General features: G+C 44.7%; 1 protein-coding gene across 3 annotated transcripts in view; it reads right to left on the reverse strand.

Annotated features, from left to right (window-relative positions):
- RIPOR2 (RHO family interacting cell polarization regulator 2) overlaps positions 1 to 17,469 on the reverse strand; it is a 219,649-nt gene that overhangs the window by 91,034 nt on the left and 111,146 nt on the right. The window lies entirely within an intron of this gene.

Here is a 17,469-nt window from a genome sequence, read left to right on the forward strand (position 1 = left end):
GCCGCGCCGCAGCTTCCGAGTTATCCGCGGAATTCGCGCTGGGGGTAGAGTGCCCTGGAGGGAGAGGCCAGGGGAGTCCACCAAGACGGGGGATTTGGAAGAGAGGCTCTGCCTTGGAAACCTTGCGCGGGGGCGGCGGCGGTGTGTGCGCGCATGTGTGCGTGCGTGTGTGTGTGTGTGAGTGTGTGTGCGCGCGCGCGCGTGTAGTTGGGGATGGGGTGAAATTCGTTGTTCAAGGCAAGAGTTGTGCTGGAAAGCACCCCTGGGGAGATCTGCTTTGTGCGGGCACTCCACTAGAGCCCGTTTGGGTGGACAGATCTCGGAATGATAGGGAGAAACGGTTGGGGTGTGTGTGTGTGTGTGTGTGTGTGTGTGTGTGTGGTTTTTTTGTTTGGTTTTGGTTTGGTTTTAGTGGATTTGAGCTATACAGAAAGCTTTTCTTTGGGAAAGTGTGGGTCTGTCTGACAACACATCCCATCAAGGGTCTTTTGGATGGACACTGTATGAGACTGGGAATCCTTAAGGACCCGCGGACAAGGTCTCTGTCACCTGCTTAGACAGAGAATGTCTGTCTGTCTGCTCTGCTTGGGTTTCCTAATCTATAAAGCCACCAAACTGAATAAACTGTGTATTTAGGATATGTTAAATAAAACGGTACTGTGAATATATCTTCCCACCCTCCACAATGATCCAGCTTGGGATTCTGTAACTGTGTGAGTGGACTGGTAAGAATTGATGAACTTGGACAATGACCCAAAGGGAACATTACAGGAGGCTGTGGCAACATGGGAACACCTGTATCCACTTGTGGCGGGGGACGGTCGGCATCCTCAGCCCCTGAATATGAACAGCTAAAAACATAGCCTGAACAACTAGTGAGTCACAACCCGCCTAAGGATACAACAGGAGCAGAGAGTGCTTTATGTGTTAGAAAGACCTCCCAGAGCAAGCCCCGGTCTCTGCTTGAGACCAGGAAGGGCAGCATGAGTGAGTGCCCTAACAGTCTGAGCCCCTGGTTTTTCAAGACAGCACCTCTCTTTGCCCTCCTTTTAATTTACAAAATTGTTTCTCAGTCTTCCCATGCAAGCATGCCTTTCAGAGGAGAAAATGTGTCAACCATATGATAGGAACATTCCAGGCTGCATGGCCAGTTATTCTTCATATGTTTTCAGTATTGGTATTCTTGTCAATTCGTCAGTCCCTGGTGAGGTTGGTTGGCTTGAGCCAGGCCTTGCTATGCTGAACACTACAGTTCATGGGCTGTCTTCTTATAACCTTGGCTTTGGAGCAGATACTTCATGAGTATGGGATCATTTATTCCTGAGTATAATTCTGCAGTCGGCGTTATTACTCCCATAATGGATGGGAAAACTGAGATTCAAGAGTGACAATGTAACTTGTCCATGGTGTTCTTTTGAACAGCTACATTTGTGACCATTTGCTACACAGGAATAGATAACCAATACAGAAAGCTTCCTCTTTTAGACTATAAATACATTGTGGTCACCCTCCTGCTTAAAACCCTGCATTCCCCATTTATTGGAGAATAAATCCAAACTTCATTTTAATGCTCCAAAGCCCTTCTGGCCTCTTGAGGACCCGCTTCCTCCTCTTTTTTTTTTTTTTAATTTTTATTTATTTATGATAGTCACACACACATACACACACACACAGAGAGAGAGAGAGAGAGAGAGAGGCAGAGACATAGGCAGAGGGAGAAGCAGGCTCCATGCACCGGGAGCCCGACGTGGGATTCGATCCCAGGTCTCCAGGATCGCGCCCTGGGCCAAAGGCAGGCGCTAAACTGCTGCGCCACCCAGGGATCCCATTCCTCCTCTTACTAAGCTCTGACCACGGGGGCTTTCTTTCAATTCTGTAAACATGTGAAGAGAGGTCTTCCTTGGCCACCCTCACCATTGAGTATACCCTTCCCAAAAGTTATTCTTTTTCAAAACCCTACGTCTTTTAGAGCACTAATTGTAAATTGTAATGGTCTTTTTTTTTTTTTGCCTTTTTGCCTTTTTGCCTTTTTGCCTTTTTTGCTTGTTTCTTGTCTCTCTTTCCCTGGACCATGAGATCAGACAGGCAGAGACCTTTTCTGTCTTTAGATACTGTATCCCCAGCACAGGGCAAGGAGTAAGTATCTACCTACTGAGTGAAAGATGAATGAATCCCTCTGTGTGGTTCTAGAGCATTCTTTCTTACTTGATCCTTTTCTTCCCTTGTCAACCCCACCCCCAGCCATTATCCATCTGCATCGCCTTTGCCCATTTCCCAATATGGGAAATTCATCAAGACCCAGTTTAAATACTCTAGGCTATATCTGTTTTTCCCAGACCCCTTGCCCTGCTCTCCTCAGAACCGTTAGAACATCTTAAATCGGGATCCCTGGGTGGCACAGTGGTTTGGCGCCTGCCTTTGGCCCAGGGCGCGATCCTGGAGACCCCGGATCGAATCCCACGTCGGGCTCCCGGTGCATGAAGCCTGCTTCTCCCTCTGCCTCTCTCTCTCTCTCTCTCTCTGTGACTATCATAAATAAATAAAAAAAAATTAAAAAAAAAAAAAAGAACATCTTAAATCTGTTTACCTTACTCTGGAGAAGGAGACCTGGAGAGAAGCACAGATATGCAGTAGAAATTTTGGAAGAAAGGGGTAAAGAGCTACCGCAGATTAGCATCAGTGCAAGGAGGGCCATGTAGAAAAATCCTGGAGGGAGAAGCAGGGCCTAATAATCACCCTGGAGGATGGTAGACTTTCCATTTCCCACTGTATTAGCCTCGAGGGGCTGCTCTAAAGAATACCACAGACTGGGTAGCCTACGGAACAGACACTTATTTTCTCACAGTGCTGGGAGCTGGAAATCCAGGAACAACGTTCTGGCTGCCTTTGTTTCTGGTGAGGGCTCTCTTTCCAGCTTGGCTTGCCAGTGGCCTTCTTGCTACATCCTCACCCAGTGTTTCCCAGTGCACGTGCATAAGGAGAGGGAGTGAGCTCTCTGGTGGCAGCTCTCTTACAAGGACACTAATCCTAGGGCCTCCGGGCCCCACCCTCATGACCTCATTTAACCTTAATTGCTTCCCTACTCCAAATATAGCTGGACTGGGAGTGAGGGCTCTAACATATGAATTTGCAGAAATGCAAACATTTGTTTGCATCCCCAGCACCCACCTTCCCAATTCCACTGCCTTCTGGATGAGGAACGGGATCTGCTGTAGACCTCATCTGAATTTTATGGGAGGGAGGGTGGAGGATTTCATAAGGATCATAGATGATGCCTGGTGCTTTGCTTTACAGACACTGTCTCACCTAAGTCTACTACAATCCCTCTTTTCTTTTCTTCAAAGATTTTTATTTATTTGCAGAGATAGTGCGCAGGAGTAGAAGAAGGGGCAGAGGGAAAAGTAGACACCTCACTGAGCAGAAAGCCTGATGCAGGACTTGATCCCTGGACCCTGAGATCATGACCTGAGCCAAAGGCAGATGCTTAGCCAACTGAACCACCCAGATGCTCTACAATCCCTCTTTCGATTACTGTCCCCACTGGAAAGATAAGAAAACTGATGCTGTCATAGGTTGACAACGTAACGTGTTCATGATCACCGAGATGAAGCTGTTACTCAAAGTCAGAGATGATAAACATTTAAGGCTCTGTTTGCTATAGTACATTCCATTTCCTGGCCTCAGTTTCCCCCATTGGGTTTGGGATATCTTGCTGAGGCTTGGGTAGGAGTATGGGGGCAGGGGTGTGTGCACACAGTGCTGGAGGCCAGGGGACTGAGACAGGCAGGGAGTGGCTCCCAGGCTTCCTGTGAGCTTGCCTCAGTGTCTCAGCCTCAGGATTAAGCTCTAAACAGGAATGAGGTGGCAATGGTAAGTCAGCCAATCCTCCTTGAGCTTTTCCCTCAGGAAAGGAGCATGTAGGGGATACAAGGTGAATACCTAGCAGGGGCTCATTTCCCTCCCTGAACTGGCACCTGGCACAAGGATCCATCCGGAGTGACTTTCTAGACCTTGCCAGTCTCAATAGAGACCCTGCCCTGAGATCAGGTCCATGTACGAGCGAGGGATGGGGCAACACGGACCCCCATAACCAGGACACAATCCTTAGCAGCGTGTCTAGTCCCAATCCCAGAGCCCAGGGTTACACAACCAGAGTCAGCACTAGAACCAAGATCTCCAGGTGCTTAATCCAGAGGACTTCACACTGCTCCTCAAATTACTGCCCCTGCTGTTGTCACCCAAGTCTCCATCCTTGAGTGATTATTTCCCCCCGTCACCTCGCTCTCTGTTATAATACCATGTCCTTCTTTCTAGGTCCCTACTATTGCCTAACCAGGTTTCTTCTTTCTCAAAATTTCCCTGGGCCAGGCATATGGAGACACCTTGGCTGAGCCCTTGTAACCTCATGCAGGGAAACAATGAGGCCCAGAGCCTGTCAGGCATGGGGCAGAGTGTGAGGTGGTAGGGGATGCAGAAGGTGCAGGTATTAGAGACAACTCTGCTGGTTGTGAGATTTTATGTCACCGAGTGGGAAGACATGGTTCTCCCAAAGGAGAAAGAGTGTAATACAAGTCCCCCTGACCCTCCTCCCCAGATTCCAGTCTTAGTTGAAAACACTCCAAGGTAGTGACGTTATTACAACCAAGGGCAGGAGACATAGAGGAAAACATGAAAGTCATGTAACTCATCTCACAGAGCCTGGCATGAGGACAGCCGTACATAACCGAGGTGGGTTTTAAGAAAGAGGAAGTACTATGGTGCTGTGGGAACTGTGATTATTTCTGGTTCCATATAACAGGGTGTTTGAACCTCAGCAGCACTGAAGATGCTCTCTTTCAGTAACAGAATTTTATCCGGCTTTTCTTGCATGGGGATTTATTTAAGCCTGTTTGGGGTTGGCATTGGCCAAGTCAGCCCGCTTGTTCTTTCTGTAGGAGTAGAAGAAGGGGCAATTGATCCTAGTAAATATGCAGTTCCTTAGTGGCAAACAGAAGAGCATCCAAAATGCAACCCATTTATTTTTCTGATTTAGATTTCTTCTATTTAAAGATTTAAATATTTAATACAGACCTTGGAACGTGCCTGAAGACCCACTGCTGTCACAAAGCAGAACTGATGGAAGGTCTCAGATTTGCTTAGATCTAGTGACCCCTATTCATTTATATTTCTATATATTCCTTCTGCCCATGATGCTAGCACATTCTGGCTTCTACTCTTGGTCTAGTGGACTAGTCCTAGGGGTGGCCAGATACAACTGAGATCTAATCTCTTTTCCTAACTATGATGCTTAATATCCATATGGATACCAGATCTAACATCCTGATTTTGAAATTCCTTCTGTACTCTTATGACCTTCCTCTATAGGCATTCGGCCACCCAAGTGCACGGCCAGACCATGGCTTGGAATGCGGCCAGCTCTAAGATTCTTGAACCCTTTCCTTGTACTGTAACTCTTTATCCTCCACCTTGCTTACATCTGCTGAATTCTTTCTTCCCTTTGCTGCTCTGACCAATCTTTCTCTATTTCTTCTTATTTTTAATTTTCTGACTTATGAAGCGCAAAAGGATCACTCAGAGAAGGAGTTTACAATGCAGACCTTTTTTTTTTTTTTTTAAGATTTTGTTTATTTATTCATGGGAGACACACAGAGAGAGGCAGAGACATAGGCAGAGGGAGCCTGATGTGGGACTCGATCCCAGGACAGGATCATGACCTGAGCCAAAGGCTCAGGACACTGAGCCACCCAGGTGTCCCTAAAATGCAGATCTTGAGTCACCTTTTCTGCCACTCTAAGTCAGTCATTTTAACAAGCACGCTGACAGTTCTGGCACATTTGTCTCAGAAGGTACTTTGGGAAACGCTGGTCTAGATATCATCCAAAGAGGTGCCCAGCCCACTTGGCACTCCAATGCTGCTCCATAAGCCTTTTCAGCACACCCCAGCACCTGCACTTCTGGCTCTAGGTTTAGCTCTTTTGGCTACACTCAGTGTCCAAGGAACAGCCCTGTACACAGTCTCTGATTTGCAGACACTTGGGTTCTATTTTGGTTCTGCCAATAGAAAACTCAGGGCAAATCTCTACCTTTGAAATCTGTGTCCTCACCTGTCAAATGAAGGGTTTGGACAACTTGATTGCCAAGCGTCCTTTGACTCTGACATTTGACAATTCCTGCCTCCACCGTTTTGTTCAGGCCATTATCACTGCCTGGAAATTCTCTGCTGAGAATTGCCCATTGCTTTTTCTCTGACCTCTGATGTTGGTCTCTAGAAACCCTGCACAGCCAATGAAGCTCTGGTCAAACACTAACTCTTTCATGATGCCTTCCTTGGCCTGCCATGCTCTCCCTGCACTCTCCTATAACTGCCATGTCCCCCTAAGTACAGACCCAGTCCCGTAATTTCCTTCTGTCACAGATACTTGGTATACTTCTCCTCTTTAGTGTATATGTTCCTTGATATCAGAAACTATGCTTAGTGCCACTGACAGTAATGGAAGTTTTATATTAAAGAGTGTAGAGGATAGTCTGCAAATATTGGCTAAATGAGGAATGAGAGCATATCACGTGCCCTGCTGGCTTCTGCCATCTTTTCCCCTGGAAAAAGAGCATAACGTGCCTGCATTGATTGACATCAGAGCTGTATGTACAGAAGTATGTTTCAACTTGACAGATGACAGCTGGGTCCTGCTTACTGCTTGCTGAGCTGCTGAGAGCAAGACCTCATTTTCCTTTGCCTGTGCCTGGTGCTGATGATAAGGTTCTCAAGGGAGTAGACATCTCAGGCTGTGGCTTCCTCACCATTGTCACACTATCTGCTTGCACAATGGGAAATGTGTTTGGCCAACACACTTAGCATTTTAGCGTGTCCCAGGAATGAATGTCTCAGGGATGCTGAAATCAGGCCTATCTACTTGAACAAATGATCCCCGTCCTAAACCCCACCTCCACCCCCACTTCCAGTTTCTACACTGAGGGACCTGGAAGACTACATGGGTAAAAGATAGTCCGCAAGAGGTTCAAAGCTGGCAGGAAACAAAATATGCCTTAAACGCTGCCAACAATCTCCATCTATTCAGAAACTTGAGATTGGATTGCTCATACATTATTATTACACTACAGGGAGAGGTCATTTTCTGTACTATCGTTTGGAGCAGCAGTTCCCAATTTTTTGGTCTCAAGACCTATGACACAATAACATAATCTAGACTAGCTATTTGATTTTTCATGTAACAGGTACATGTGAGATATATATATATATATGTGTATATATATATCTCACATAATCTAGACTGAACTCTTTTACACTTAAAAAAATTATTAAGGACCTTTGGGAGTATACTCCCAGACACCCCCTTTTGGAACTGATAAAAGAGTGTTGGGAAGCCTCCGAGGTCCTTAGGCCACATGCTGGGAAGTTCTGACCTACTCTGATAAACCCGCAGAATGTTAACTTTGCAAATCCCTATAGCTTATGAACCTTTAAGGCTGAAGGTAAATGGCATAAGTTTAATTCACAAAATATTATTGCAGATGCTAAAATAACTATAGATTTTAAAATGACCATAGGGACTCCAGGGTGGCTCAGTGGTTGAACACCTGTCTTCAGCTCAGGTGAAGGGATCAGAGTCCTGGGATCATCTCCCATAACCCCCACCCCCACTCTCCCGGGAGCCTACTTCTCCCTCTGCCTGTGTCTCTTATGAATAAATAAATAAAATCTTTTAAAAAATTAAAATACAATCATTAAAAATGATTGTAGAAGTAACTGGAAACAGGATATATGTGTAAATACAATGCTTGGTACTTGATAGGTTATAAATTGACTTTGGCTTTATAGTAAATCCATTCCCTTTCCCTCATCAACAGCAGACACATGAAAGAAGAGATTTGTCTGTAGGAATCTCCAAGGTGACTTATTTATACTGTGTCCCCAGGCCTGATGCAGTCCCTGGCTAGCAGGCTAGTCTGCATGACCCCTCCTGTCCATCCTCCAGCTTCCTGTCTCTGTCCTCTGCCCCTGGGGCTACGCTGCCCTGTGATGCCTGGTGGGGTTTTGCCAGTGGGAGCCCAAACAGGGCACAGGTAAAAGGGAAGGGAATGAGGCGAGGATATCCATTCCTCGGTCTGCCCTGGGAGGTCATGCTGGGCTTGCTACATCCCCTTTTAAAAGATAACAGCTTCCCTGTGGTAGCCCTCTGTGCCTCCATCCTGTCGGTTCTAACAACCTCTTTCTCTTCCATCTTCTGGATCCCAGAGTGACCCCACAGAGCCAGGCCCTCTGGCTCTCCTATACTCCACCTACACCTTTGTAAGCCATCTCTTTGTACAGAAAGCTCCCTTGAATTATTCTATGTGGAGGGAGCCATCAGTTTCCTGATAATACTTGATCAATACACATTAATAGCCACCCATTGATTATTGAAAAAATGCAAAATCTGCTTCTCTTCAGTCATTCATATTTTAAAACTCTTCTTTAGGTAACTCTTCACTGTTTTTGTTTTTTTTCTCTCTCTTTTAAAAGATTTTATGTATTTATTTATTTTAGAGAGGGAGCGAGCAGGGAGGAGCAGAGGGAGAGGGAGAGAATCCCCAGCAGACTGCCACTGAGTGCAGAGCCTGATGTGACGCTCAAACTCATGACCCTGAGATCAGGGCCCCGAGCCAAAACCAAAAGTTGGAAGCCTAACCAGCTGAACCCCCCAGATGCCCCTGCTTCTCTTTCTATTTTAGACCAGGGCCATTGTTGCACACAATCCAGCTCTATCCCTTTCCTTCTTACGTCCTCCTGATTACACCGTCTTCCCAAACATCAGTCCCTGCCTAATTCAAAAGATCGAGACTATTAAATTCAGGAGGTGACTTTAGAAGGTATCCCAGGCCCAGAAGCCACATTACTGAACACTTTGTGGCTGGTTGTGAAGCCTCACCATCTTCATGGATGTTATGCTGGAGTCCAATTCAGTCTGAAATAGGAGTCTGCGAGGTGAAGTGATCTGTCACTACTAATCAAGTGAGGCTAGAAGTGAGAGCGAGCTGCAGAGCTCAGTGACAGCTCCATGCACAGGAGGATACCCTGGAACTGGGCGTGGGCTCCTGGGGCTGAGCCCTTCCCTGTGTAGCTGCTGGGGTCCCACTCTGGTGTGGGGACCAGCTGCAGGGCGGGCAGGCTCATGGCCCCTCCCCGAGGCCTGGAAACCACGAGCTACCCTCCTAGTTTCAGGGTCTGGGCCTTTCTTCCTAAATCCCCACTTCACAGCCTCCACCCCCAACTCCACAGACATTTTATGCAAAATCGGTACACTGGAGACAACATCCCTCTTGCTCCCCACTCCCCACCCCTTTTGCTTGGCAGAGGAGACAGTGGAAATCTGATTCCCCAGGCACAGCTTGCTCAACCCACAAAGCCTTCTTTGGTAGTGTGGCACCAGGCCTAGCCCCGTTTCCCGATGTTCCCTCTCTGCTCTCACGTAGTCCATGAGAGGACTCTGGCAGCTTTGGGCGGGAGCTGTGACAATGGGACAGGACGCTGTCACCCTCCATAATTAGCCAGGCAGTGAGGCTGTTGTAATATCCCTGGTTGATGGTGCTCTTGAACCTAATAAATTATTCACGCCACCGAAGTGTAATTGGCTGTCACATTCGAAATAGGTCATTCACACTCAGGCTGCTGGAGGTGAAGACTTCACAGCAACGGTAGCAAATCCACGTGCTTTGGTTTAAGCAAATCTCCAGAGAAAGTGGCTGCTCCAAGCAATCTCCCATTAAATAGCTTTCATCGGATCCTGCTTATGTTTTCATTAGCGGCAGCAGGCCGAGGCTGGAACAGCTGTCTGCTGGCAGGCTTCCATGTGGGGGTGGGGGTGGGGGTGGGGGGTTGGAAGGCTTTGTTCAGCCTCTTCCATCACTGACCCTTCCTCTACGAGTCTCAAAGGGCTCCCTGAGGAAGAAAAATGTGAACATCTGCTCTCGTTTGTTCTTTGCACCCAAGACAGTGGCCAAGTCAGTATGAGGACGGAACCACTGGGCACCGGCAGGTTTTAGAAGCGTGAGTGTACACAGGCTTCTCTGAGAAGTGCCTCTCAGCCCTGGGCACCACGTTCAAAGAGGAATTCAAGGTCAACAGCTGTGGCCGCGTGCCCCTGCGTTTCACATCCTAATCCACAGACGTTCGGCCCTCTTCACTGCTCAGAATACACTTGCCCTCTTGTCGGCAAAGATGTATTATTCAACTCAAGTGCCTGCTGGAATACAAATATTTGACTGGCTATTTTAGTGTTTGGAGAGTTACGTGTTAATATGTTCTTTTAATGGGTTTTGAGGATACCCAAGATTATCTTACAGGAGGAAGAGCAGTTTTCCCCAGGATTAGAATAAAGAAAAGTGGTTGAAGACATAGCTTGAGGGATTTGTGTTAAAATAAAAGTGAATGAGCTGATTGCTAGCTCTTGATGTTAAATGGATGTGGAACAGAAAAGCTGATAAATCTACTTGGGGAAGGGAAAGATGGGAAGCAGTTTAGCAAGTGGACTGACCCCTTGCCTGCCTTCTGTTAGGAAGATAAATCGAAAACCTCTGTAGGTCTCTTCCAGTGGAGATTCTATGAGTGTACAGCCTTGGAGCCAAAGGGCAAGAAATGCAAGAATTTTTACTTGGTGAGCATAGCACCCAATGCAAGAGGCGACGTGAAGATGGAGAGCCATGGATGCTCTTCCACGACTATCAGATTTATCACAATGGTTCTGCCAAAGATATCAAGCTCTCTTCTTCAAATGGGCACCTACAAGAAGCCTGCCCTGCTCATCCAGTCCTTCCCCTCTGCTCTTTCTCTTGATCTCCCTTTAGTGTTCATAAACACTAGGGAACAGCTCCCATAAGTCATACAGCCCAGTCTCCATCAGCTAGTGATGAATCTATGAGCAATTTTCACTTGTGTACATGCTGCTCGATCATCAACTGTTGCCACAGATGTTTCCTAAGTGCCCACTGTTGTGCGTGCTTGGAATGGGACTCCATGAAGTCAGCCACTGTGTATATCTAGACTGTAAACAGAACTGTCCCAAACTGGACTCCTGATTACCCATCATGGCCATACTCGGCCCCACCTCCAAGCCCTCTCCTCCAGTAGCCCTCCACATCTCAGAAAAGAACCACATCGTCCTTCCAGATGCTTAGGCCAAAGGCTTGGAGTTATCCTTGGCAATTCCTCCCTACCCTTACTTCCAGAATTACTCAGTGTCAGGCCAGGAAGGGCCTCATCAGCTCCTCCTGGAATATGGCAAGTCCCCCAAGTGGCCTCCTGGCCTTTGTGCTCCACACCCTCATCTTCACTTTCAAGACAGCAGTCAGAAGGATCCTTTAGAAAGGCAAATCAGATTATGTCACTGTGCTCCACACCTACCAGGGTCTTCCCATCTCCCATAGAGCAGAAACTCAAATCTTTCCAATGGCCTGTAAGGCTTTATAAGAGCTGGACCTCCCCCGAAACCTCTCAGATCTCATCTTCCCCTGCTCTCTGTTTGCACACACTGTGCTACAGCCACACAGGCCTCTGGCTCTTCCTGGAACATTCTTCCCCAGGAGTCCAGGTCAGATCTACAGTTTCACCAAGCATTTGGGTATTTATCAGCAAAGCCTTCCCTGGCCATTGTGCCCTATCTTTCTCACCCTGCGCTTAAATTTTCTCCATAATACTTCTTTCCATCTGACACATCTTATTCTTACTTTGTCTACTTTCTATACCCCTCCACTGCAATATAACTTCACAAGGGGAGGGGCTTTGTCATAGTCACTACTCATCCCAGGGGCTGCATAGAACCAAAGCTAGCACATGGTAGACATTCATTAAGTATTCTTTTTCTTTTTTTTCTTAAGATTTTATTTATTTACTTGAGAGAGAGCAAGAGAGCAAGAGCAAAAGCAGGCAGAGGGAGAGGGAGAAGCAGGCTCCCCAATGAGTAGGGATCTCAATATAGTGCAGGGTTTGATCCCAGGACCCTGGGATCATGATCTGAGCTGGAGGTAGAAGCTTAACCGAGTGAGCCACCCAGGAGATCCCAATAAGTATTCTTTAAATGAATGATAAAGTAAATCCTATATCCCTAAATAGTTCATAAGCTTCTGAGGTGGCTGCCTCTTCTGATTATGCTACTCCTTTCTAGAGGAGCTGCAATAGGTGCTCATCTCAAAACATTTATGCAGAGATTCTAAAAACTGATTCCCAACCAGGCATAAATTGGTAAGAATTCCCATACCTAACTCTTACACATCCTGTTATGAAGAACACAGTCTTTCTAAGACTATCAGAAACACCCAGCCATGGTCAGCATGAGCTCCCTGGAGCCACTTCTTTCTCTCCTGGAAATTCAGTTCCCTACTGTTACATTTATGTGGTTCAAGAAAAAGCAACTCTTCTGCAGACTTTCAGCAATGGCCTGGTACTTCTTGTTTTGTGTTTGTTTGTTTGAGTGTAGCTATTCCTAGCTCTTTTTTTAAAAAAAAAAAACGTGAAGATATATGTATATGTCGTAAAATACACATACGATTTACCATCTTCATAATTCTTAAGTATATAGTTCAGTAGTGTTAAATATATTCATGCTGTTCTGTCCCAAATCTCCAGAGCTTTTTCATCTTGCAAAACTGAAACTCTCTACCCTTAAACAACAGCTCCTATTTCCTCCTCTTCCCAACCCTCAGCAACCACCCTTCTGTTTTCTGTTTCCATAATCTGAATACTTTAGATACTTCATAATAGTATTTTAGATACTTCATACTTTTTATTTGTTTTTTGTAACTGGCTTCTTCCAGTGAGTTTAATGACCACAGATTTCCCCCATGTTATAGCAAGTGTCAGAATTTCCTTCCTTTTTATGGCTGAATAATATTCCAATCATAGGTATGGACCACATTTTGCTTGCGCATTTAGCCATTGATGGGTTGCTTGCCTCTTTTGACTATTGTGAATAATGCTGCTATAAGCCTGGGTGTACAAATATCTCTTCAAGACCCTGATTTCAATTCTTTCGAGTATATACCCAGATGTGGAATTTCTGGATCATATGGCAGTGATATTTTTAACTTTTTGAGGAACTGTCATAATGTTTTCCATAGCAGCTGCACCATTTTACATTCTCACCAATCATGGACAATGTTTCTCTGACTCTTTTTAACAACAAGATATTTTCCCCTCCAGAAAGTTAAAACTACTCAAAGATTCCCGATAGAGCTAAACATTCCTGCTATTTCTAATGCTTGGCAACCAGGAGCCAAGTGGCCCCCACTGAATGTGCATAAGTGTGTGCAGCAGTGCCTTTCACTCATTCCTGCATGCCTGTTTTGAAAAAGGTTTCCTTGCCCTTGAATTAACATGCAGGCTAAGTGGACACACAGTAGCCTGCATTACAGACAAAGGGCAGTGGGAAAGAGCCAGCTCTGTTTTGGGCATGATCTAAACTCTGCTAATCCCAAGTAATCTCATGCAAAAGTAATGTATTTCCATTTGTGGTTTCTTTAGATGATTCCCCCTAAAGCCTGGCACCATCACCCCATGGTGAATCGGGAGACTTGGGGTGATATGTGTGGAAGAGCCAAGAAGAGGACTGGAGTCATGCTCACACGTCAGTGGTTCCTTACCAGGAGTTTCCAAGGGCCTCGGACCTGGCACACATGTGAACCAAAATTGTCAATGGGAAGGAAAATCCCTTGAGGTGATGAAGAGGTGTAGGTGGAAAGGACTCTGGACACTACCCTCCTCTTGTGCTTTCTTTTACCTCCTTCATTGGTGGGCTGGGAGAACACGTCCCTAGTCTCACTGTGTCTCCCCACTAAGTGATGTTGTCTTCTCTCCTCCCCAACCCAGGGCACTCTGTCTTTGGTTTTGCTTGGACTGCAGATTTTTCACCATCCTTCCAGTTGGTATTACAGAGCAGTGTCATATGGTGACATGTATTCTCTTAAAAAGAATATTTAAAACAACAATAAGGGGATAAATCTCCTCTTAAGTGGGGATTTAAAAATAAGACCCTCCCAGCAGATGTGAAAAGGGGAAGAGCTGGAGACACGAAACTCTCAATGGCCTCAAGAGGCAAAATGATTTGGAATTTGATAAAGTAGGCCAGGGGTCAGCAGACTTTTTCTATAAAAAGCCAGATAGCAAATATTTTAGGCTTTGTGAACCAAGAGGCAAAAACAAGGAAATTATATAAATACTTCCATATCATGAGAGAAAATAAAATTTCACATATTTTTATTGACAAAATTCAAAATATAATTGGGCACTTTCTCCTTTTTTGGTAATGCTGGCCTGCTTAGGAGAAGAATGGAATTCTTTTTCTTTGGGCTAACATTTTGCATAATTGAAGTCAAGGTTTACTTTTCTCCATCATTAAATCAATTGCAAATGTTCATCTGTAAAGACCATTCTTACCTTTCAGGCTGTGAACAAAAACAGGCAGTGGGCTGAGATTGGCCCTGGGGCCATGGTTTGCCAACTCCTGACTAGGTCAAGAGGGGGCAGAGAGCCACTGACTCACTATATGCCATTCTCAGCAGCGCCCAGAAGGTTGTAAGGCATAGGCACCTGTCTTTTTGGAGTATCATCCATGTTAAGAGGAGACGCTAGGGTTTTTTCCATCCTCTGCTCTGTAGCTTGCGTTGTAAATAACCAGAGGTTATGTTGTCTTTTCTCAGACAGAGGGCAATGCTCCTGACCCACGATCAGCTGTGTCTCCAGGAGTGGGGAGGATTTGGTTGATCCATTGCTAGTGAACCCTGCTACAGCTGGTACAATTTCTGACCTACCGGACCAGTTTTGTGCACTGGTCATAACTTTCATGGAGCTCCAACAAAATGTGTTGATTAGTTCATAGCAGGTTGATCCTATTAACTTGTTCTCTGCCCCATGCAGAAATATTATTAAGCAGCTGAGCTAATATTTGTCCTCGTGTACATGCGTGTGCACATTAGTATATTTACAAACAAATAAAAAATTGTGGTGATCACCACAATTTCATCCAGTAGGTTTTATCATCGAAAATATTTTAAACAACAATGGAAGTAAAAACCATCAAAATACTACGAGAGGGGATATTTTTAGAAGCTTCATTTAAATCTTAATTGTTATCCTTAAATACTGTAACTTGTATATGATTCAAATTTCAATGGGTGTTATCTTTAAATTAGAATTTTTTTTAAAGACTTTATTCACCTATTCATGAGAGACAGAGAGAGAGAGAGAGAGAGAGAGAAGCAGAGACACAGGCAGAGGGAGAAGCAGGCTCCATGCAGAAAGCCTGACGTGGGACTCGATCCCGGGTCTCCAGGATCATGCCCTGGGCCGAACGCAGGTGCTAAACTGTTGAGCCACCCAGGGATCCCATAAATTAGAAATGTTTTAACAAATATAGAAAGCCTAGACTTTCTCAGATTATTGAGATGGGGAGGCAGCAACTGTAGTATGTTTATTGCAAGCAGATATTTACCCAGGAAATAGGGACTGTATGTCATTAAAGATACTGTTAGAGATATGATTCCTGACCTCCAGAATTTCAGACCAAGGCCAGGGGACTCTCTCCACAAGAAAAGTGCCCTGGCATGTATTACTGTTTAATACTCAGATAATTTTCAGAGGGAGACCAGATTGGCTAACAATAAAATATGGGTAGAAAATCACACACCTATTTTGTGCCAAATGATGGGGTTATTCTGAGCTCTCCTTTGGTCACATAGTGGAGATCAGATAGCAGCCAGGCTTGTTTATTCATGAGCCAGATGCACCTTTATATTCCCAGGAAAGCATTTGAAATGAGCAATCTAAATAACTCTGCTCTCCTCAGCTTGTGTCTTTGTTGATCACAGGCCAAGAGTAGGAGAGAGGAATTATATAGACTTGGGAGACTGGGGCAGCTGAGAAAATCAGTTCCATAATAACTGACATTTACATAATAGGCCCTTAATGGTTTTTCATTACCTCATACATTATCTCTTTAACTGCACAGCAATTTTCTCAGGAGGTGACCACCACCACCACCATGACTACCATCATCATCACCAAGACCATGGCAACCACCACCATAACCACCATAATCATCACTACCACTATGACCACCATTATTATCATCATCACTGCTACCATGACCACTATCACCACCAGATGACACCATCATCATCACTATCACCATTGCCATCACCATCACCACCCCAAAATCATTATCACCATAATTATCATCACCCCCATCCCCACCCCCATGGAAGAAGGAAAATGAAGCTTCTGAAGGGTTAGGTAACTTTCCTAACATCAAGATACTAGTAAATTGAAATAGGTCTGTTTTGAGTCTGAATATTTTGCTTTCTTATGCTACCTTTCCTCAGTTTGGAAGTCTGAATGGTAACTATCAAAGATTTAGAAACAATGGTGGCTCTAGAGTTTTTCTAAGGAAAGTATTATAGCAACATGGTCAGAAAAGGGGTTTGGCTCTCTGCTAGAAGATGTTTGCAAAGCAAGATATAACTTTATATACAGAGTGTAAATCATTTGAAATAGCTATGTTTTCTGAAAAAGCTTTTTATTAAGATTTAAAATTCTAACTTATGTTTCAGTTTTTAGGGATACTAACGGAGATTAATTGGGGGCTGAAGCATGTCCCACCTCAAAGACATCCTTAGTACCCCTCAGTATGTAAACCAGAAGTTGAAGGAGAAGAGTTTGTTTTTCCAAATATTTCAGTCATATCATTAATCTGAAAGTAGGTAAAAGTGCCTTCCACCAATTATATCTGCATATTTGATTCTCTGACATACTTTTCTTCACATACCATTTAATCAGTTTGTTGTGCTGATATAAATAGGAAAAAAAATCCCACCGTAGAAAATATTTTCATATTTGCTCCTTCTCAGAGTTTCCTAAATGGCAATTTATAGAAGAAAAAAATATATTCAACCCCTCAGCCAGCTGACTCCATTAGTGATCTGAAAGTCAAGGTACTTTCTTCCTGTTTCTTTGCTGGTTGCATCTTACTTTGAATGGATGGTTTCATATGAAATCTGAAGCCAGGGGGAGGAGGGTCCAGCTGGTTTTCCCTGGTTGCTGTTTGGTATAATATAAATATTTAAATTTTTAACCCCTAGTGATCCAAAGACTAAGAAGGAAAACATTGCAATGAAAAAGACAGCACCATAATCTCATCACTTTTCAGAAGGCGACAATTCTTTCTTCTCTTTCTTTTACTTAAAAATTTTTCCTAGGGCTATGCCTCATTATACAGCTGAAGATGACATACCAGATCTTTTTCTCTGTTTGTCAGGTTATCTATTACTGACAATCTTTACAAAGTTGACACAGTGGTTTTTTTTCTCTCTCAAATTGTTTCCATCATTGATCTTTACAGGTCTTCTGCCTGAAGCATTTATTTGTACAGTGAGGTAAAGCACAAAAAAGTGTAAGATGTGGAAAGTCCACGTGAGAGTGATGGT

The sequence above is a fragment of the Canis lupus genome, chromosome 35, assembly GCF_011100685.1.
Source record: "Canis lupus familiaris isolate Mischka breed German Shepherd chromosome 35, alternate assembly UU_Cfam_GSD_1.0, whole genome shotgun sequence".
Taxonomy (NCBI): domain Eukaryota; kingdom Metazoa; phylum Chordata; class Mammalia; order Carnivora; family Canidae; genus Canis; species Canis lupus.